This window comes from Chiloscyllium plagiosum, unplaced genomic scaffold (assembly GCF_037043375.1).
Source record: "Chiloscyllium plagiosum isolate Xiang-an unplaced genomic scaffold, Cpla_swu_hap1 HiC_scaffold_1, whole genome shotgun sequence".
Taxonomy (NCBI): domain Eukaryota; kingdom Metazoa; phylum Chordata; class Chondrichthyes; order Orectolobiformes; family Hemiscylliidae; genus Chiloscyllium; species Chiloscyllium plagiosum.
In genome coordinates, this window is record NW_028270139.1 from 85,604,217 (window position 1) to 85,628,116 (window position 23,900).

A 23,900-nucleotide genomic window follows, 5' to 3' on the forward strand; every position below is an offset into this window, starting at 1 on the left:
TGCAGTTCTTTGTTTTGTTATAGTGTTTAATTCACTCCCATATCTCTCCCAGATATGCTCACCTTTAAGAAGCTTTGCTCCTCTTTCTGACAGGATTTCCATTCTAACCTTTCTTATTGTTCATCATCATTACTTTTCTCTCCTAGTATTTGGCAAAGTCTTTGGGCAAAGTGTGGATTCCAACTCAAGTTTCATCCTTCATGTTTTGGATTCACCAGGATCACAGCTATCTCTGTGATGTACAGTGCCCCTCAGACAGCGGGGTTGTGGGACTATGAGGTTGGAGGCGGCCCCACAACCCCCACACCGCCCGTTTCTACCTCCTGTCCAAAATCCATAAACCTGACTGCCCCGGCCGACCCATTGTCTCCGCCTGCTCCTACGCCACCGAACGCATCTCTGCATACCTTGACACGGTCCTGTCCCCCTTAGTCCAAGAACTCCCCACCTACGTTCGGGACACCACCCACGTCCTCCACCTCCTCCATGATTTTCACTTCCCCGGTCCCCAACGCCTTATCTTCACCATGGACATCCAGTCCCTGTACACCTCCATCCCCCATCACGAAGGACTCAAAGCCCTCCGCTTCTTCCTTTCCCGCCGTACCAACCAGTACCCTTCCACTGACACCCTCCTTCGACTGACTGAACTGGTCCTCACCCTGAACAACTTCTCTTTCCAATCCTCCCACTTCCTCCAAACCAAAGGAGTAGCCATGGGCACCCGCATGGGCCCCAGCTATGCCTGCCTCTTCGTAGGATATGTGAAACAGTCCATCTTCCGCAGCTACACTGGCACCACCCCCCACCTTTTCCTCCGCTACATCGATGACTGTATCGGCGCTGCCTCGTGCTCCCACGAGGAGGTTGAACAGTTCATCCACTTTACCAACACCTTCCACCCCGACCTCAAATTCACCTGGACCGTCTCAGACTCCTCCCTTCCCTTCCTAGACCTTTCCATTTCTATCTCGGGCGACCGAATCAACACGGACATTTATTATAAACCGACCGACTCCCACAGCTACCAAGACTACACCTCCTCCCACCCTACCCCCTGTAAAAACGCCCTCCCATATTCCCAATTCCTTTGTCTCCGCCGCATCTGCTCCCAGGAGGACCAGTTCCAAATCCGTACAACCCAGATGTCCTCCTTCTTCAAGGACCACAAATGCCCCCCAGACGTGGTCGACAATGCCCTCCACCGCATCTCTTCCACTTCCCGCTCCTCTGCCCTTGAGCCCCGCCCCTCCAACCGCCATTGGTCCTCACCTACCACCCCACCAACCTCCATGTACAGCGTATCATCCGCCGTCATTTCCGCCACCTCCAAACGGACCCCACCACCAAGGATATATTTCCCTCCCCTCCCCTATCAGCGTTCCGAAAAGACCACTCCCTCCGTGACTCCCTCGTCAGGTCCACACCCCCCACCAACCCAACCTCCACTCCCAGCACCTTCCCCTGCAACCGCAAGAAATGCAAAACTTGCACCCACACCTCCCCCCTTACTTCCCTCCAAGGCCCCGAGGGATACTTCCATATCCACCACAAATTCACCTGCACCTCCACAAACATCATCTATTGCATCCGCTGCACCCGATGTGGCCTCCTCTATATTGGGGAGACAGGCTGCCTACTTGCGGAACGTTTCAGAGAACACCTCTGGGACACCCGGACCAACCAACCCAACCACCCCGTGGCTCAACGCGTCAACTCCCCCTCCCACTCCACCAAGGACATGCAGGTCCTTGGACTCCTCCATCGCCAGACCATAGCAACACGACGGTTGGAGGAAGAGCGGCTCATCTTCCGCCTAGGAACCCTCCAACCACAAGGGATGAACTCAGATTTCTCCAGTTTCCTCATTTCCCCTCCCCCCACCTTGTCTCAGTCAAATCCCTCGAACTCAGCACTGCCTTCCTAACCTGCAATCTTCTACCTGACCTCTCCGCCCCCCACCCCCACTCCAGCCTATCACCCTCACCTTGACCTCCTTCCACCTATCGCCTTTCCAACGCCCCTCCCCCAAGTCCCTCCTCCCTACCTTTATCTTAGCCTGCTGGACACACTTTCCTCATTCCTGAAGAAGGGCTTATGCCAAAAACGTCGCTTCTCCTGTTCCTTGGATGCTGCCTGACTTGCTGCGCTTTTCCAGCAACACATTTTCAGCTCTGATCTCCAGCATCTGCACTCCTCACTTTCTCCTCTTCACCACAAACATGCAATTCCTTTACATGTCCATCTCCCATCAGGGTGGTCTCAGGGCTGTCTGCTTCTTGCTGGAGAAAAGGCCCTAACTGACCCATCCACCACCACCCTACCCCGCCTGGCTGATCCCGTCCTCACTATGAAAGACTTCCCTTTTAAGTCCTCACTTCTGATGATGAGTCACTAGTCTTAAAATATTATCAATGCGTTCTCTCCCTAGATGTCCTTAACCCAGATCGAAGGCTAGATATTACCATTATCTTCATAGGTGGATAATCCTTTAGATACCACTGCACTGTTCATTATTTCAACTGGGTATTAGTCCATTTCACATGACTGTCAGGTACTATCTCACAAACTGTTTATGAATCCATCCATAAATATTACTGAGCATGTTTCGTCATAAATTTCAATAGTAACGTCCTTTCTATGGCTGTATTTTCAATAAGCACTTTGATCAGGTTGGATTCCCAGGAAAGTTCTTTTTTCACATTTTGTTCTTCCAGGACTTCTGCATCAGACTGTTTTTGGATAAATACAATGTCAGCTCAGCTCCTTCCCTTATTATATCTATGCTTGTCAATTACATCTCTTGCAGAGTTTGGAGCAAGAAACTGGGGTTATTCATGTTGTTTGGACATGCCAGCTCACTGTGTTGTATGGGGAGAAAGTGAGGTCTGCAGATGCTGGAGATCAGAGCTGAAAATGTGTTGCTGGAAAAGCGCAGCAGGTCAGGCAGCATCCAGGGAACAGGAGAATCGAAGTTTCGGGCATAAGCCCTTCTTCAGGCCCTTCTGTGTTGTATGAACTGTTATGCAAGATGAAGATTGTTGCCCCTACCACCTTTAAATGCAGGCAACAACAGGACCTGCTTGTTCCAGTGTGACAGAGGAAAACCACATCCTGCTCTAACTATATTGTATTGCATGTTAGAACTCACTACAAGTTACATTGATATGGTCAACATTAGTACAGTGACTTTGAGGAGTACTAGATGTTAGGTCCCACTCTTTTGAGATCCCAAGTTGTTCTGCCCACAATTCATATGATGTTATCATGTGGGTTATTCATAAGGCACTCCTCAGTGTTGAACATTGGAGGTTAAAGTTTGGTTTGACAAAATTGAAGCACCAACTTTCCCTTTCTATGCTTTATTTCAGTTTTAGATTACAAAAGACCAACACTTATTACTTACTTCCCATCGATATACCTCTCAATTACCCACCAATATCCCTTAAATAAGATATAATTATCACCTGCATTTGGTCTCAGGTATGTATGCCAGACCTGACTAGATGGTAATATGTTTCACCTTTTTCTTTTTTTAAAATAAAGTAATGTATAATAATAATGAAAAACTAAAAATATATAAAATGACAATATATTGTGCAGAATTCCTGATATATTTTAGTGGACAATAAAGTTCCAAACATCCTTTTTTCAAATATTTCTGATAGTTTCACAGTGCTGGCTCCTTTCTTTGTAAAACAACTGAGAGGGTGATTGCTGTTATTCACCCAGTTCATACTTGAGATTTCTCTTGTCTCCAGCGGCTGTTTTAAAATTGCAATATCAATGATCAGTCTTCTACCATTCACACATTTTATCAAACATATTTATCTCGCAGTGACTTATTATTGAAGTACTACTCAATGGGTATTGTTGCTAAATTCCTTCTTGGATGCTCTTCCAATACTTTCATTAAGAAAAATACCATATCTGCATCTCCTCAAGAGTGAGTGTTTGTGCTGCTTAAGGTATTTTTTACTTTAAATATTTCTAGTTTTCAAAGTGAAAGAGCAACATTTATTGCCATCTCCCTAAAGAAAAGTTATGAACCCTCCAGCATTTGAGAACTGACAGAGATTTGGACAACAAACATCATAAAACAATACATTTTATGTCCCTGGCATCCCCCAAAGATGGAAATTTTAAAAAAAATGTTTTGTTTGACTGAATAATATCTTCCACTTTGGAATTTTTCATAATCACACTTACCTCAAAACTGGCAGCTGATCTTGTATGAGTGTCCAACCAAATCAACCATCCATTTAGACGTCACAATTCCTGTGCTTCAGTTTTGAAAGTGTAGAGCCTCGCATTTGTAAATATAAATCGGAAATTAAAATTTTGCATTATTGATATGTTTTATGTAACTCATTGTCTTATTGGTTATACAGAGTATGTATAACTTACATTGACTTATTGGTTACATAGATATGTTTTGGAGAAGCTGGACTTGATACTTTTGAGAAGTGAACTAGCAACAGGTATCTTTAGGTTAAAGAAGAGGTTGATTGGCAAAAGCATTTCAGAAGGTTCTAAGTAACAATTTATCATAGAATGAGAGGAGAGACAGTAGTTAAGCTCTAAGACCTCCAAAGCCTGCAAGCAAGGAAGATCTCCTGTTCTCCCTTTCTCTCAAGCTCCTTTTATGAGCAGAAGGAAGCCAACTTGATAAAAAAAAGATTTTGCAATTGAAAGAAAACTTTTCTGTCAAGCCAAGACCTGGGTCAAATTGACCAAATACCTAGTTGAGCATTGCCATGTGGTTATGGACCAGACCAGACCCACTCAAAGCATTTAAAGTAGGTAGCCCAGACCCTAAATTTGCTAGATGTTTTAAGCAGGTGTATAGTGGATGTTGTTGGTCCAAAGATGTGCAGGTCAGGTGAATTGGCCATGCTCGATTACCTGTAGTGTTAGGTGGGTTACTCTTCGGAGGGTTAGTGTGGTCTTGTTGGGCCAAAGGGCCTGTTTCCATATTGTAGGGAATCTCATCAATTAAAAACCACTCAGTTTTAAACAAAATGGAATTTATTTACAGACTACCGAATAAAACACAAGCAAAAGAAAACAGAATTTAGAATAACAACTATTTGAAAACCTGACCGACTCAATATCCCCCATAACTTAACAAAGAGCTGTTCTGATTTCCTGCAACATCCCATAAACACATCCCCTTGGCAAAAAGGTACATTTAAACACAGGTTCTTACAGGAGAGAGACAGATTGCAGAGAAGATCAACCAGGGATCATTGGCTGAAACATGGAACATCTTTTCTTTTCTAGCAGCTTCTTGGGGTCCCCAGTTAAAACTAACCCAAAACTAGGATCAAATCCCTGAACTGGGAGAACTGGCCATTCCCTTTCATTGTACAAGTCATAGAGTCAAAAAAAAACTAAAAGTGATTGTTGACTTATGCAGCATCTGTTAGCCATTAATAAAGTAGCCAGTTCAAACATTTCGGCTCAGTCTTTATGATCCCTCATGAAAATAGAACTAAGGACAGAACAACCTTGTTAAAGGAGCAGCATTATCACATCTCCCACATAAAAAAAAATGAAACATTAATATCCAAAGATGGCTTCATTTTAAAGCCCCTTAATCTTATATTGTTAGTACACCACAGCACGCATGTACATTATATTGACATAACCATGCAAACATGCACTACAACATTCTATTTCAGTCCATTTACTCCTGTCACCAGACACCTCCGTTTCTTATCCAAGTCTTGACAATGTATCAGCAAGCGTTTTCTCATCCTGCCCACATGCACAATTTTCAAATTGAATGGCTGTAACAACAAGCTTCATCTAAACAGTCTGGAATTTTGTCTTAAAATTTCTCCACAGACTTCAATGGGTTATGGTCAGTGTATATGATTGTCTCCAACATTGTGGGTGGCACAGTGGTTAGCACTGTTACCTTGCAGTGCCAGAGACCGGGGTTCAATTCCCGCCTCAGGCAACTGTCTGTGTGGAGTTTACACATTCTCCCCGTGTCTGCGTGGGTTTTTTCCGGGTGCTCTGGTTTCCTCCCACAGTCCAAAAAAAATGTGCAGGTTAGGTGAATTGGCTGTGCTAAATTGCCTGTGGTGTTAGATAAAGGGGTAAATGTAGGGGAATGGGTCTGGGTGGGTTGCTCTTCAGAGGGTCGGTGTGGACTTGTTGGGCTGAAGGGCCTATTTCCACACTGTAAGTAATCTGATCTAATCTTAAAAAAAACACATTCATGGTAACATAAACATTGAAATTTCTTAATGCCAACATCAAAATCAAAGACTCCTTCTCAACTGTTGAATATTTCTGTGATGAATGTTCAGTTACCAAGAGAAGTACCCGATAGGTCTGTCTAGCTTCTCGTTGTCTTCCTGTAAGAGCACATCACTCACAAGCCACCTTGAATGGCTTTGAGTGGTTAGGTGTGGATAATACTGGGGCGGTAGCTAACGCAGCTTTCAGGCTGTCAAATCTCTATGACAGTCTGCTGTCCACTGAAACTTCTTGCCTTTCTTTAGTAATTCAGTGAGTGCAGTAGCCACACTGCTAAAATTTGGTTCAAATTTCTGATAAAATCCACTCAATCCCAGGAATCATTGTACTGCTCTTTTTGTCAATTGAATGGGAAACTCCCCAATAATTTTTGTTTTGCATTCCGTGGGCTCATTTGTTCATGCCCAATAACATGGCCCAGGAAGGTGACTTGGACATTGGCAAATTCAATCTTAGTCAGTTTATCACCAAGCCTGCCTTCCAAAGTCAATCAAACAATTCTGATAAATGTTGCAAATGTTCCTTCCATATGTGACTAAAAATCACCAGGTCATCAATATAAACTACACAATTGGATAATCTGGAAATGGCCTTATTGGTTAGTCTTTGAAATGGGGCTGGCACATTTTTCATACCAAACACCATGACTTTAAACTGATACAGTCCATTTGGTGTTACGAAAGCCAAAAATGTCTTCGCTGTTTTGGACAAAGGTTACTGCAGTATCTGCAGACTCTGAGCAAGTCCAACTTAGAAATATGAGTGGCTTGTCCCATCTGTTCAATACAGTATTCCAAATGTGGAATTGGATAAGAATCAGACTTTGTAACTGCATTGACTTTGCAATAGTCCACACATTAACCGTTGGGTACCATCTGCTTTTGGCTCCATTACTATGGGTGAGCTCCAGTCACTGCAAATCACTTTGATTATGTCACCTTGGAGCATGAATTCAATCTCCTTTTGAACCTGTGTCAACTTTAGAGGGTTAAGCCTATAAGGATGTTACTTAATTGGAACAGCGATTAACATCATGCATAATGAGATTCGTAAATCCCATCTTATTTCCAAGAGTCTCCCCATGAGATAGTAATAACTCTTTCAAGTCATTTTAGATTTTCCTCTGGAAGGTAACTCAATAATTTATCCCAGTTTTTGACAACTTCCTCATTGTCCAATTTAATTGAGGAATGTCCGATTCAGAATCCTTTGAACTTGGTTCTTCCCTCTGTGTTGTAACCAGTAACACAGTCTCCTTTTGCTTTCCTTCCCTTCCATAATAACTTTTGAGTACATTTACATGACACACTCTGTGAGATTTCTGTCTGGAGTCCTTATCAAATAGTTCACCTCAGTCAACTTCCTTCCAACTTGACAAAGTCCACCAAACCTTGCTTTAAAGGGTTCACTCTCTTACTGGAAGGAACACTAACACTTTATCTCCAATAGCAAAATTGCAAGTTTTTGATTTCTTATCTGCCTCCTTTTTCATTGTACAAATGGAGTTCCTTTATTCCAATCATCTGAATAGTCTTGACTAAAAGCCTTTAACATGGTCTTTAATGCCTGATGCCACCTCTCTAGCGTGCCCTGCAATTCTGGATGGAATGCAGTAGATTTGAATTGTTTTATTCCTAAGCTGTCCATAACTTCCTTGAATAATTTTGATGTAAAATTTGACCCTTGATCTGATTGTATCTCTTGAGGTTAGTCCATATCTAGTGAAAAATTTGAGGAACTCCTCTACAATCCTTTTTGTTGTGATATTGTGGAATAGAATGGACTCTGGAAATTTAGTGGACACATCCAGTATTGTTAACAAATACTGATTTCCTCTTTTTGTTTTAATTAGGGGTCCTACACAATCAATTAAGACTCTTCTAAAAGGTTCCTCAAATGCATAAATGGGATTAAAGTTGTGGGTTTTATTACTGCCTTTAGTTTTCCAATTACCTGTCACATATGATATGTCTGGTAAAATCCAACTACATCCTTGTGCAGTCCAGGCCAGTAAAAATGTTTTTGGATTTTAGCTTGAGTTTCTTTTACCCCTAAATGACCTCCTGCCGGTAGTTCATGTGCTACCCGTAACACCTTTTTATAACCCACTGACAATACGACTTGATGAACTTCTGCCTATTTCTCATCTGCCTGAATATATGATGGTCTCCATTTCCTCATTAAGACATCATTTCTAAGATAGTAGCATTCAGGGATACGTCTAGATTCTTGTTTTGTGTATGTATTTTGATACAATTGCTTTAGTTTTCCATCTCCTTGCTGTAACTTAGGTAATTTCTCTGAGCTAAAGATGCCTACTTTGTCATCCATCTGCTCCTAGTTTGTTTCAACCATCTGATCAAACAGGGTGTCTGATAATTCCACATCAACTTTCTTATCTGTACTCTTTGATCTCTCCTATTTCAACTGGTGACTTTGTGACCTTCTTACCACACAGTCATAGATTTATAGAGTCATAGAGATATACAGCACAGAAACAGACCCTTCGGTCCAACTTGTCCATGCTAACTAGATATCCCAACCCAATCTAGTCCACCTGCCAGCACCTGACCCATATCCCTCCAAACCCTTCCTATTCGTATATCCAGACACCTTTTAAATGTTGCAATTGTACTAGCCTCCACCACTTCCTCTGGCAGCTCATTCCATACACGTACCACCTTCTGCGTGAAAAAGCTGCCCTTTAGGTCTCTTTTATTTCTTTTCACTCTCATCATAAACCTATGCCCTCTACTTCTGGACTTCTGCCCCTTCCCCCCCACCCCCCCACCCCAGCGAAGAGATTTTGTCTATTTATCCTATCCATTCCCCTCATGATGTTATAAGGTCACCCCTCAGCCTCCAACGCTTCAGGAAAAATAACTCCAAACTATTTAACCAGGAAAAATCCCACGATATGCTTCCTGTAATAGTTCAGTTGCCTGATTTTTCACTGGCTTTTCAATCACAGTAGGCAGTACTCCTACCTAGGAACCAGCTAAATTGTTAGCATGGACAAATTGTTTTCTAGTAGTCTTACCATGACTTCCTCACTTTTTACTGGACACACTAACTTCACTCTACATAATTAAGCGCTTATGTCTCACTGTGAATTCGCTTTACTAGCAAGCGTCCTTCAGTGGTATATATCTCCTCGTCTTTCAACATCAAAGATTTAGCAGATCCGGTATCTCTTAACATTGTAACCTCTTTATGTGCTGCTCCTGATATATGCGAGTTAACTTCACCTTCACAAATATATGGTTTAAGAAGATTTGGCATTTCCTCCTTAACCAACCTCTGGCCAGGTTGTACATTCTGGTGCAGCTTTTTAGCCTCCACTGTGCTTTCCATTACCACTCCATCAAAATTCACTGTCTTATCCTGTTTCCCTACATCTGGCTTACCAGTGCTTTTTCTAACTCACCTTCACTGTGATTTAATCTGGCCTACTTTATTGCAGTGAAAACACCAGAGCTTTTTAACTTCCCTTTCCCCTTCAAGGATTTCCTTTTTATCCTGAGGTAGGTTATCATTATAGTCTTCAACGGGATCTACTTTTCCCTTACCACATGAGGAATTGTCTTTTCCCCAATTTCTATCCCTCACGGATTAAAATTGATGTTGGAAGCCAAACTTTGATTTATGGAACAACTCATAATATCAGTTGCTAATCATGCTGTTTTCATTCTGCTCTTCCACATGAGTTCTCACTACTTCAGGAAGTGAAGTTTTGAACTCCTCCAAAATAACCATCTCTCGAAGAAGGTCATAGGTTTGCTCCATTTTTAATGCCCTTATCCACCCATCAAAATTATTTTGCTTGATCCTTTCAAACTCTATGTAGGTTTAATCAGGGTCCCTCCTTAGATTCCTCAAACATTGTCTGTAGGCTGTTGGCACAAGCTCATATGTACTTAAAATGGCTTTCTTCACCTCCTCATACTCCCCAATTTCCTCCTCTGATAGTGATGTGAATGCCTCACTAGCTCTACCTACACGTTTTGTTTGGATCAACAAAACCAACATGGACACTGGCCAGTTCATTTGTTTAGCCACCTTCTCAAATGAGATGAAAAAGGTTTCCATATCCTTCTCCTCAAATGTAGGCACTGCTTAGATATATTTGAACAGATCCTCACCAGGCCTTTGGCTGCCAAGGATTTGCTCACTCTCTTCCTCACTAAGCTTACCTTCAGCCTTCATCTCCATCCTTTTAAGCTGCCTTTCCTGTCTAAGTGGCAATTTGTGAAGTTCAAACTCCTCTCTTTCTTCCTTTCTTGTCTTTCCTTTTCTTTTTGTTCTGCTAAAGCAAGTCTGCCTGTTTCTTCTTGTTCTGCTCGGGCCTCTCATTCTTTTTCCTCCGCTTTTACTCATAATGCAAACAGTTTCATTTCTTTTTCTCTTTCTTTTTCTTTTGCCACAAACTCAAGCTGCTTGATTTTCAATTGAATTTTAGCCATCTCCAAAGATAACATTTCCAGCAAATCTAAATGCTAAGCTATTGTTGTAACGATCTCTCCCTTTCTTATAGATGAAGGTTAACTCCAGCTCCAGCTTGTCTGCCAATTCCAGCAGCTTTTCCTAGTTCACCTTTTGGAAAGCCCCCAAAGTCACTTCTTCCACCCCCAGAAAACTCTTAGTGACTGAAAGAGCCATTAGTACACCAAGCGCTGTCTAAACCAACCGAATTCAACAACTGGAACAAAAGACACTAACATTTATCAGTCCAAAAAGCCTAATCCCAAACTGGAACCATTGAATAAATCCCTCAAAGTGCCTGCAATCTATTGTGGACCAGACCAGGCCCCCTCAAAACATTTCAAGACGGTAGCCCAGACCCTAACTTTGCTAGATGTTTTAAGCAGGTGTGAAGTGGATATTCCAGGAGTGATGCAGCTGGTCAAACACTCAGTTTTAAACAAAACCGAATTTATTTACAAACTACTGAAACACAACCAAAAGGAAATAGAATTTAGAATAATAACAATTTGAAAACCCAACCAACTTGATATTCCCCACAACTTAACAAAGAGCTGTGCCAATTTCCTGCAACATCCCATAAAGCGATCATTGGTTGAAACATGGAACCTCTTTTTTTCCCAGTAGCTTCTTGGGGTCCCCAGCTAAAGCTAAACCAAAACTAGAAAAATCCTTGAAGTGGGAGAACTGGCTACTCCCTATTCATTGGACAAGTGTTGTTGTTAAAAGAAACCCTGAAAGCCTTTTCTGACTGTTGACTCAAGCAGCATCTGTTAGCCGTTATTAAAGTAGCCATTTCAGACATTTCGGCTCAGCCTTTACAATCGCTTTTGAAAAAAAAACTAAGGACAGACTAACCTTGTTAAAGGAACAGCATCATCACAATGGTCAAAAATAATATATCATTGCCAGGAACAAAAAAATGTAAGTAACCTCTTTCAACTCTTTTGATTTTACTCTTGATCTACAGACTTTGTTCCTTTCTCTGTTCTCCATCCACAATATTCTGGAAAATCTATCTCATCTGTGTTTTTCATCTGTTTAAATTTGGATCAGTAATTAATTACATCCTAACAGTAAAAATTGAAGCATTTGTTTGAATAAATAAGTTTTTGGCTTTTTTTATTCATGAAACCTGGTGTGAGTTTATTTTATCTTAGTCACAATTAGACATTAACCATTCTAGTGACTGAATTAGGCATTTCCCTCATTTGTGACAACTTGTAGAATAGTAGGGATTGATTTTGTAGTGCGCTTTTTCAGACAAGGTTTTGACAGAAGCAGCATTATCTTTTTGTGGGCATCTACTTTCACTGCAATTTTAATAAGGCAGAACTTCCTGACATGTACCAGACTCTATAAGCATCATTTATATACACATTTACTTAACTTCCAAGTGTCCCACTGCAGAAATGCTAAGAAAATCTTCAGCATTGCTTTTTCTGCCATGAGTACACCTATTAAATTTTAGTTCATACAGTTTTTCTTCAAAACGTCATGACTCAAGCCTGGCTTTTAACCTTATATAGTCCCATTGGGGGACAATGTTTTAGAATCATAGAATCCCTATAGTGCAGAAAGAATCCATTTGGCCCATGAATCTGCAGTGACCTTCTGAAGAGCAGCCACCCAGAATGCACCCTGTCTCTGTAACCCCACATTTACCATGGCCAATCCACCCAACTTGCACGTCTTTGGACTGTGGAAGGAAACTGAAGCACCTGGCAGAAGTCCACGCAGACATGGGGAGAATGTGCAAACTCCACACAGACAGTCAGTCAAGGTTGGAATCAAACCTGGGTCCCTGGCGCTGTGAGGCAGCAGTGCTAATCACTGAGCCATCGTGCCACCACTTGCATGATTGAAAAAGGGAGGGAATTTTACATGCATTTCCATCTATGTGAGAGGGTTCGCTGCGTCATATCTGACAGCCTTGTGTATGTTCCAAATTTTCTCCAGTTTTATAACTGGATTGTTAACTGTAATTAACTTGTCTTCTGATTTGTTTGTTGCCACCAAAACATTCCGATCGTGTGGGTTTCTGCTCCTGGTAGCATTCCTGGTCCATACTTTATTTCTTGATCTTGATAAGCTCCATCACTCCACTTGCCTTCTATCTCTTTTTGAAATATTACTGTTTGATGGCCATCTCCTTTAAATAAGATTCATTTCATAGTTTTGTGGCCTATTTCCACGGGCGCATGTGCTCCCAAACCTATTGTTTGATGCCAGATAGCAGTCAATGTTTTAGAACTTTAAAAATATTTAAGAAAACCTCCACATTTATATAGTGCCTTTATGACCACCAGATGTCTCAAAGTGCTTCACCGTAAGACATCGAAGTAGAAGATGGCCTTTCGGCCCATCATGTTCACTGCACAATTCAATGAGATTGTGGTTTATCTGATAACCTTCAACTCCAATTTCCTGGCTTTTCCCAATAACCCTTGATTCTGTTACTGATTAAAAATCTGTCTGTCTGAACAATGAATATGAACAACACAACAGTGACACCTTATTGTGGTAAATAGATTCACTACCCTCTTGGCTTTTAAGAACTATTAAAAGGAATTATGAAAAGAAACTTGCCAGGGACATCAAAATCAATAAGAGGAAATGTTATAGTTAGATAAAAGGAAAGTGGGTGGTCAGGAGCAATTTTTACCTACTACAGATTGTAAGTGGGGATATTGTCAATGACTATGGGGAAATGGCAGACATACTGAATAATTTGTTTGCCTCAGTATTTGCAATAGAAAAGGAGGATAGCTTGCTGGAAGTCCCAGGTAAACCAATAACAGACCGGGAACAGGGACTGAATATGGTAATGCGGAAATTAATTGAATTAAGACAAATCCTCCGGACCGAACTGTTTCCATCTGAGGGTGTTAAAAGAAGTAGGGGAGTACATTGTAGGTGCTCTTACTATCATCTTTCATGTCATTCCAATTTTTACAAAGGGTGGAAGAGAAAAAACAGGAAATTGCAGAGCAGTTAGCCTAACACCTGAAGTGAGGAAATTGTTAAGTCTGTAATCAAGAATGGGGTAACTGAACACCTTGAGATTTCTCAGTTAATCAGGGAGAGCCAACATGAACCTGACAAACCTCATTTTTTGAAGAGGTAACTAAGGTATTGGAGAGGGGAGTGTCTATGGATATTGTTAATATGGACTTCCAGAAGGCATTTGATAATGTCCCACATATAAGACTGCTAACTATGATAGAAGGCCATGAAATTGAGGGCTAATTACTGATGTGGCTGGGTGGCAGGTGACAGAAAGTAGGGATAATGGATGACAACTCAAATTGGCAGGACGTGACCAGTAGTCTGTGTTAGGACTCCAATTATTCACACTATTTAGTGATAACTTGGATAATAGCATAGAAAATTCTCTCTCTAAATTTGCTGATAACAGCATTATAGACAATGTGCATGACAGCACAAAATTACAAAAAGGGTATTGATGAATGAATGGGCAAATCTGTGGCAGATGGAGTTCATTGTAAGCAAATGTGAGGTTATCCATTTGAATCACAAAATGATTGATCAGCATAATTTCTGGATGGTATGAAATTAACTACAATGGATGTTCAAAGAGACTATTGAGTTCAGGTACGTAGATCTTCAAAATGTCATGAATAGGTGCAAAAAATTTAATAAAATGCTGGCTTTTGTAGCTAGAGGACTGGAGTGTAAGGATGCAGAAGTTATGCTGCAGCAAGACAAAACCCTAGTTAGAACTGTCCTGGAGTACTATGAGCAGATTTGGACACCACACCTTAGGAAAGGGAAAGCGACAGGGAGTATGGAGTCAAGTAGAACGGTGGCGCAGTGGTTAGCACTGCTGCCTCACAGCGTCAGGAACCCGGGTTCAACTCCTGCCTCAGGCAACTGTCTGTGTGGAGTTTGCACATTCTCCCCGTGTGTTATCATGGGTTTCCTCCGGGTGCTCTGGTTTCCTCCCACAGTCTAAAGATGTGCAGGTTAGGTGAATTGGCCGTGATAAATTACCCGTGGCATTAGGTGAAGAGGTAAATATAGGGGACTGGGTCTGGGTGGGTTGCACTTCGGAGGGTCCGTGTGGACTTGTTGGGCCGAAGGGCCTGTTTCCACACTGTAATCTAAAAATAAGTGGCAGGTTAGCATGTGTGTAGTGTTTAAGTTCAAGGAAAACTAGGAATAAAGCAAAAAGGAAGGATAACTTAGGATATACCACCAGAGATGTTGGAAATCGTGAGGATAAGAAAATTAGCATTAAGGCACTTTACCTGAATGCTCGTAGTATTCGCGACAAAGTAGATGAATTAACGGCACAAATCATCGTGGATGATTATAATGTGGTAGGCATCACAGAGACATGATTTCAGGGGGTTCAGGACTGGCACTTCAAGGATTTACAACTTATTGAAAAGACGGGGAGGTGGGCAGGGGAGGTGGGGTTGCCTTGTTAGTTAAGAATGAATTTAAATCTGTGGCTTTGAATGACATAGGGTCAGATGATGTGGAGTCTGTGTGAGTGGAGTTAAGGAACCACAAAGGCAAAAAAGCCACAATAGGAGTTATGTTCAGACCTCCCAGCAGTGGTCAGGACCAGGGGTGCAAGATGTATCAGGAACTAGATAGGGCATGTCAGAAAGGCAACGTCAAAGTGTTCATAGGGGACTTCAATATGCAGGTGGACTGGGTGAATGTTGAATTGAATTGAATTGAACTTATTGTCACGTGTACCAAGGCACTCTGAAAAGCTTTGTCTTGCGAGGAATACTTGCAAATCACATAGTTAAGTAGCAAAGATAAGTAAGTAATAGGTAAACAGCAGCAAACAGCAGCAAAAACAAAAACACAGGTACGTGCGAGTTTGTGAGTCCATTCAGTTTTCTAACAACAGTAGGGTAAAGACTGTTACGAAACCGGCTGGTGCATGTGTTCAGGTTTCTGTACCTGCTCCCCAATGGTAGAGGTTGTAGAAAAACATTGCCAGAGTGGGATGGATCTTTGAGAATGCTGGAGGCCTTTCCTTGGTGGTGAGCCTGGTAGATGGATCCTATAGATGGGAGGTTGGCCTTTGTGATTGTTCGGGCTGAGTTCACCACTCTCTGTAACTGTCTCTGAAGAGTCCAAAAAAGCTTGTGTTGGATGACCACTCCCAGGAGCTCGACACTCTCCACTCATTCCACCTCTGTGCTATTAATGTGTAGGGATACATGAATAACATCCCGCCGAAAATCAATAATGAGTTCCTTGGTTTTGCCGGCATTGAGAGCTAGTTGTTCTCAGTGTACCATTTTTCCAGGTCTTTCTCCTCCCACCTCCCGTCTCTAGTCTGTTTCATCGCCTTCTGAGATTCGACTGACTATGGTGGTGTCATCAGTGAACCTGTGAATGGCATTCGTCTGGTATTTGGCGACACAGTCATGGGTGTACAGTGAGTACAGTAGGGGGTTGAATACGCATCCCTGGGGAGGTCCAGTGCTGAGTGTTAGTGAAGATGAAATATTGTCCCCAGTCTTCACTGATTGTGGCCTGTAGATCAGGAAACTGAGGATCCAGTTGCAGAGAGTGGAGCTTAGTCCGAGATCACTAAGTTTAGTAATCATCTCGAGGGGATAATAGTGTTGAAGGCTGAACTGTAGTCAATGAGTAGGATTCTTACGTAGATGTTCTTGGTGTCAAGATGTTCTAGGGAGGAGTGAAGGGCAAGTGATATTCCATCTGACGTGGATCTCTTGGTCCGATAGGCAAATTAGAGTGGGTCAAGAGTAGTGGGAAGGCTGGAGTTGATAAGTGCCATGACCAACTTTTCAAAGCACTTCATGACCACCGAAGTTAGGGCCACTGGGCAGTAGTCATTGAGACATGCTGCGTGAGCTTTCTTAGGCACAGGGATGATGTTGGCCCTCTTGAAACAGGCAGAGACAGTGGCCTGCTGCACGGACAGGTTGAAGATGTCCAAGAAGACCTCTGCCAGTTGATCTGTGCATGCTCTGAGTGCATGCTCTGGTACTCCGTCTGGTCCCATCACTTTCCTTGGATTCACACAAGGAAAACTGATCTGACCTCTGACTGTTGGGATAGATTCATCAGGACTTGTCAGAATAGATGTTTTCTCTCCGCCAAAATTCTGCTCAAAACGAGAATAAAAGGTGTTGAGATGTTTGGGAGAGATATGTCATCGTCTGCCTCTTTTTAGAACCTGTGATGTCATTCAGTCCTTGCCATAGTCACTGGTGTCTGTCTGGGTCTTTAGTTTGGATCAGTATTGTTCCTTGGCTGTCTTAATGGCTCTGCGAAGGTCATACCTGGATTCCTTATATTTGAGTGGGTCTCCTGATCTGAAGGCCTCACACCTGGTTTTTAGCAGGTTCTGTATGTCCTGATTCATCCAGGGTTTCCTGTTGGGGAACACTCGGATTGGCTTCCTCAGTCTGCAGTCCTCCACACACTTGCTGATAAAGTCTGTGACGGTGGTGTACCCGTCCAAGGTACTTGTGGACTGTTTGAACACAGCCAATCAGTCAATTCCAGACAGCACTGGAGCTGATCCTCTGCCTCCTCCAATCAGCACTGGGCCTGTATCTGCGAGGGGGTCTCCTGCTTGAGGTTTTGCCTATAAGTCGGGAGAAGAAGCACGGCATTGTGGTCGGAGTTCCTGAAATGAGGGTGGGAGATGGAGCGGTAGGCATCATTCACAGTGGTGTAGCAGTGGTCTAAAATGTTCAAGTCCCTGGTGGAGCAGGTAATGTTCTGGTGGAGCAGGTAATGTCCTCAACCTTTGCTTGTGGTGGTACGTACACAGCATTTAGTTTCGCAGCAGTAAATTCCCATGGTAAATTGAAGGGGTGGCACTTGATGGTGAGGAATTCAAAGTTTTGGGGAGCAATGGCTGCCCAGATTGCAATGTCCATGCACCACAACTTGTTGATAAAAAAGCAAACCCCTCCACCCTTTGTCTTACCTGAGGACGCTGTATGGTCCATACAATGGATAAAAAAACCATCAGCCTGAAGTACGCAGTTGGGAATGGATGGGTTGAGCCAGGTTCTGTGAAGCAGAGTGCACAGCAGTCCCACAGTGCACGCTGGAAGCTGAGCTGTGATCTGAGTTCATCCATCTTGTGCTGCAGCGATTGTACGTTTGCTAGGAGTAAGCTAGGAAGGGGGGGGGGAGGGGTGCCTCAAAACCACATACTCTCAGTCTTACTAGCAAGCCAGCATGCTTACCTCGCTTCTTCGCAGGTTTCTTATTTTTGAGTGGTCTGGTGGTCTGGATTGGATTGAGTGGAGTGGATTGTGACAGTTAGGTGATCCTTCCTCGGACCCTGTGGAGCAGGTAGGTTGCAGTTTCGTGTATTTTTGCAGAGAGTCTGCTTCGGACCCAGTGTAGCAGGTAATTTATTGTGTAGTTTTTTACTGGAGGGCGTTTGCTTAGGATCCAGTGGAGAAGTTCCTTGTTTCAGTTGCTGCCGATTTGCTGCTCCAGGTCCAACCACATTGTTTTGGAGAAGTGTTTGGGCTGCTCTCCAGGTACGTTCTGATAGATTTCATGTCCGGCAGGTGTCTTATGGGGCCAGGAGTGTTTTGTGTCGGTTCTCCTTCCTGGGGCAGGTCTCTCAAGTCCCTCCATTTTCCAGCAGGCCCCAAGCCTGGGGCTCGCCTAGGTTGCATCTGGCTGACCTGGTGGGGTGTTTGGATGGGTCATGGGCACCACGTGGTCTGCTGCCTTCATCCAGTAAACTGGCTTTGAGGATCAGCGGAGCTTCAAACCTGTGAGTTTAGATAAAATATATTTATTTTTAAAAGTATGCTATTAAGTTTAAAGAGTGTAGGAATAGGAAACTTAGATCCGCATGCAGGAGCTTGCAAGGGAGTTGACCATATCCAGTGCCATCTTGCATCCAACTATTGCCGGTAGATCCAAAGAAAGGGAATTCGTGGAATGCTTTCAGGATCGCTTTTTCGAACAGCTTCTGATGGACTCCACAAAGGAGCAGGCTATTCTGGACTTAGTGCTATGTAATGAGCCAGAGTTTATGAAAGATCTTAAAGTAAGGGAACACTTAGGAGGCAGCGATCATAATATGATAGAGTTCAGTCTGCAATTTGAAAGAGACAAGGCAAAATCAGATGTAATGGTGTTGCAGTTAAACAAAGGTAATTACAGGGGCATGAGAGAGGAACTGATGAAAATCGAACTGGAAGCAGAGCCTAGCAGGGAAGACAGTGGAGCAACAATGGCAGGAGTTCCTGGGTGAAATTGAGGACACAGCACAGAGGTTCATCCCAAAGAAAAGGGGGGGACTGGGTGAGATTATACAGCCATGGCTGACAAATGAATTCAGGGAACGTATCAAAGAAAAAGAGAGAGCCATAAAGTGACCAAGAGCACTGTGAAATCAGAAGATTGGGAAGACTACAAAAACAAAAAGAAGATAACAAAGAGAGAAATAAGGAAGGAGAGGATCAAATATGAAGATAAGCTAACCAGTAATATTAGAAATGATAGTAGAAGTTTCTTTCAATACATAAGAAACAAACGGGAGGCAGAAGTAGACATTGGGGCGCCCCAAATTGATGCAGGAAGGCGAGTGATGGGAGATAAGGAAATAGCTGAAGAACTTAATAAGTACTTTGTGTCAGTCTTCACAGTGGAAGACAGGAGTAATATCCCAATAATGAGAGTCAAGGGACAGAGTTGATTATGGTAGCCATTACAAAAGAGAAAGTACTAGAAAAGCTATAAGATCTAAAAATTGATAAACCTCCTGGCCCTGATGGGCTACATCCAAGAGTTCTGAGAGAGGTGGCTGAAGAAATAGCGGGACGCTGGTTGTAATCTTTAAAAAATCACTGAAGTCAGGAAAAGTCCCAGATGATTGGAAAATCCCTGTTAAAACCCCCTTGTTCAAGAAAGGATCAAAACAAAAGATGGAAAATTGTAGGCCAATTAGCCTAAATTCGGTTGGTAAAACTTTTAGAATCCATCATTAAGGATGAGATTTCTGAATTCTTGGAAGGACAGAGTCAGATTAGAACAAGTCAGCATGGATTTAGTAAGGGGATGTCGTGCCTGACAAACCTGTTAGAATTCTTTGAAGAGGTAACAAGTAGGTTAGACCAGGGAAACGCAGTGGATCTTATTTATCTAGACTTCCAAAAGGCCTTTGATAAGGTGCCTCGTGGGAGGCTGCTGGGTAAGGTGAGGGCCCATGGTATTTGAGGTGAGCTACTGGCATGGATTGGGGATTGGCTGCCTGACAGAAGACAGCGAGTTGGGATAAAAGGTTCTTTTTCGGAATGGCAGCTGGTGACAAGTGGTGTCCCACAGGGTTCAGTGTTGGGGCCGCAGCCGTTCACTGTATATATTAATATATATTCTATATTAAATAGTACTCAGACCCCTTGGCATCATGGTAGCCCACAAACCCACCAATACACTCAAACAGCAGCAAATGAACTTGAAAGACCCTATAGAGACAATGGGCAAAACTAAAGTCATTTACAAAATACCGTGCAAGAACTGTAACAAACACTACATTGGACAAACAGGCAGAAAACTAGCCACTAGGACACATGAACATCAACTAGCCACAAAAAGACATGACCCTCTCTCACTAGTATCCTCACATACGGATGAGGAAGGACGCCATTTCGACTGGGACAACACATCTATCCTAGAACAAGCCAAACAAAGAAACGCACAAGAATTCCTAGAAGCATGGCATTCCAACCGGAACTTTATCAACAAACACGAGTTCGACCCCATCTACCACCCCCTGAGAAAAGGAACAGGAAGTGACTTCACCACAGGAAATGACATCACTAACCCAAAGAAACCCAAATATATAAATCGAAAGCTGGAATTTTCAGCATTGCTTCGCCTGAAGCCCACTGAAGATGTTATCTAGGAAGGTAACGAGATGTCTGGAAATGAACCTCCAAGCTCAGCGAGCAAACTTACATCCACATACTGGCACTGGAGCCGAGATTCACATGGATGATCCCTGGAATGGTAGGCCTAACATTCAATGAACGTCTGTGGATCCTGGGATTGTATTCATTAGAGTTTTAAAGGTTGAGGAGAGATCTAATAGAAAATTACAAAATAATGCATGGTTTAGAAAGGGTGAACGCTTGGAAATTGTTTCTGTTAGGTGGGGAGACTAGGACCCATGGGCACAGCCTTAGAATTAGAGAGGGTCATTAGAACGGAAATGAGGAGACATTTCTTCAGCCAGAGAGTGGTGGGCCTGTGGAATTCATTGCCACAGAGTGCAGTGGAGGCCGGGGCGTTAAATGTCTTCAAGGCAGAGATTGACAAATTCTTGATCTCACAAGGAATTAAGAGATATGGGGAGAGTGTGGGTAAGTGGCGTTGAAATGCCCATCAGCTATGATTCAATGGTGGAGTGGACTCGATGGACTGAATGGCCTTCCTTCCACTCCTATGTCTTATGGTGTTATGGAAAAATATGGAGAGTGTACAACACAGGTTTACAAAAATAGTGTTGGGACTACAGGCATAAAATTATAAGGAGAGATTACACAAATTAGGCTTGTTTTCATTAGAATTTAGAAGGTTAAGATGTGGTTTGATTGAAGACAGGTTAGAAAGCTTGAACACGTGCAACAACAGGTTCAGGACTAGTGACTTCCCAGCCATTATTAGACTGATGAATGGACTCTCTAACTTATCTTGCTAATGTTAATCTTGCCTAGTGCACACTCTGTGCAGCGTAACCTGTATGCCTCTGTCTAATATTTTTTCTCACCCTGTGACCTCTATGTCCTTGCTTACTATGATCTGCCTGTACTGCTTGTAAAAAAGCTTTTTGCTGTAGTTTGGTACACATGACTATAATTACATCAAATCAAATAAAGATAAACTATTGCCTCTGGATGGGGATTCTAGAACAAGGGGGCATTGTCTGAGAATTACAGCCAGACCATTCAGTAGAGATTTTAAGGAGCACTTCGACACATGAAGGTAGATTTTTGAAACATTACCACAACTGGCAGTTGATGCTAGATCAGTAGTTAACTTTAAAGCTGAGATACAGATTTTTTTTTTGTTCAGCAAAGGTATTAATGGATATGGGCCAAAGGCAGGTATATGGAATTAGGCCACAGATCAGCCATGAACTCACTGAATGTTGGAACAGGCTAAAGCTGCAGAATGGCCTATCCATGCTCCAATGTTTCTCTGTGCCCGAAAATACCACAAGGCTTGCAATACAAAGGCTAGACTTGTACTCACTGATTTAATGTAAATTTGAATCTCTCTAGGGTTATGGGGTCAGCATGTATTAACCTCCTTTGCCAGTTTTCTAGCACGTCTGCCGTGTTAAAAGGAAACAGTATTTTAGGCAGAAGGAGTTAAATATTAAAGTGTAGCAAAAGATTGGGGAATTAACAGGACAATGTAAGTGTTTAGTTAAGATTTCTATCGAGATCAAAAACTTAAAAAGAGATGTGAATTTCCAGTGACTGATTCAAATGATCACACAAGATTTCATATTATGAGATTTTTACTGAAACAAACAAATTAAAATCGGCATAGACTACCATTAATCAGTAGACAACTGACACACCAAACTACAGGAATGGTGTCCTAATTAACTTCTGAACAATAGAAAAGTTCATGTCACATTTGTGCATTAGGCAAGACTCTGATTGAAGTCCGGTGCCCTTTCCTTTCTCTAACAGGAGCCGTCTTCCTGCTTTACCTGAATGAATATTCCAGCATCTTTTGAAACAAAGTTTTCTTCAATTAAATAAAACAAAGAACTACAGATGCTGAAGATCTGAAGCAAAAACAGAAATTCTTGGAGAAACTCAATAGGTTTGACAGCATCTGTTGGGAAGAAAGCAGAGTTAACGTTTTGAGTCTGGTGATTCTTCATTAGAACTCCTTCACTTAACTTATGTTTTATCAAATGTGATTCTCACTGCCTCTTCCTTTGAGTCAATATTTTAAAATTTGCACCTAATATTGGAAGAGTTTGAATTTGTGGTTCTGTTTCACAAGAAGCAAGCCACATGGGTTTGTCTCTATATGATTTAGCAGGAGGTCATGTTGATTGTTCTGCAGGCAGATCTCAGAGGAAGCCTCATTTTCATCTCCAAATTACTTAATTTTACCTTGTATTAATGAAACCCTTCAAACTATAATCATGTCATAAAGTTAAGCTTCCACAGCAGTTTGTCATGCTAAACTGGTTATTGAGTTACCATAGTAACTGTTTTTTGTGTGATATAGATTCATAGATTCACTGAATTGTTACAGCACAGGAGGAAGCCATTTGGCTCATTGTAGTGTCGTCTCACAATTGTGAAAGGTCTTCCATCAGAAGGTATAACCAGGATAGCTGAAGAGCTGCAAAATATAACATGAGAAGACCACAATTTAATTGTGACAAACTTCTAAATTTACATGAATAACAAGAATAGCAGCAGCAACTTGTGATATAAAATTCTCAGATCTCCACTGAAATGTCAGTCACATGGCAAACAAATGCCACATTGCAACCACTCTAATATTACAAAAAAACACTGGTTATTGACAATGTGCACTGGTGGATTTCATAGATGCTCCACTGACACAGCTTCCTATTGCTCCTTCATTGAAGTGCACCTTCTTCATAAAGATCTGCTCACTAAAGTCCTCACTGAACCTGTGCTGTTTATACTTGCTTTGGGGAGGTGTGTGAGCCATTTTTAAATGATGGATCAATTAATTTTTTATATTCTTTATCTATACCTTAAACATTTTCCTGTACCTACTTGTTTCTGAGAAGATATCAATGCAATGAAGATTTTGGAAATTATTACAAAAGATATAGCAATGCACTTAGAAAATTTCAAGGTATTCAGACAGAGTCAACATGGTTTCGTGAAATGGAAATCATATTTAACCAATTTATTTGAGGATGTAACTTGTGCTGTGGATAAGGAGGGACTAAGTGATGGAGGTGGAATAGTAGCTCAGTAGTTAGCACTGCAGCCTCACAGTACCAGGGACCCCGGTTTGATTCCAGCCTCAGGCAACTGTCTGTGTGGAGTTTGCACATCCTCCCCATGTCTGTGTGGGTTTCCTCTGGGTGCTCTGGTTTCCTCCCACAATCCAAAGATGTGCTGGTTAGGTGGATT

At 42.2% G+C, this 23,900-nt stretch overlaps 1 protein-coding gene across 1 annotated transcript in view; it reads left to right on the top strand.

Annotated features, from left to right (window-relative positions):
• Positions 1-23,900, top strand: part of LOC122549780 (melatonin receptor type 1A-like) — a 61,443-nt gene that overhangs the window by 30,226 nt on the left and 7,317 nt on the right. The gene's annotated exons all lie outside the window — the stretch shown is intronic.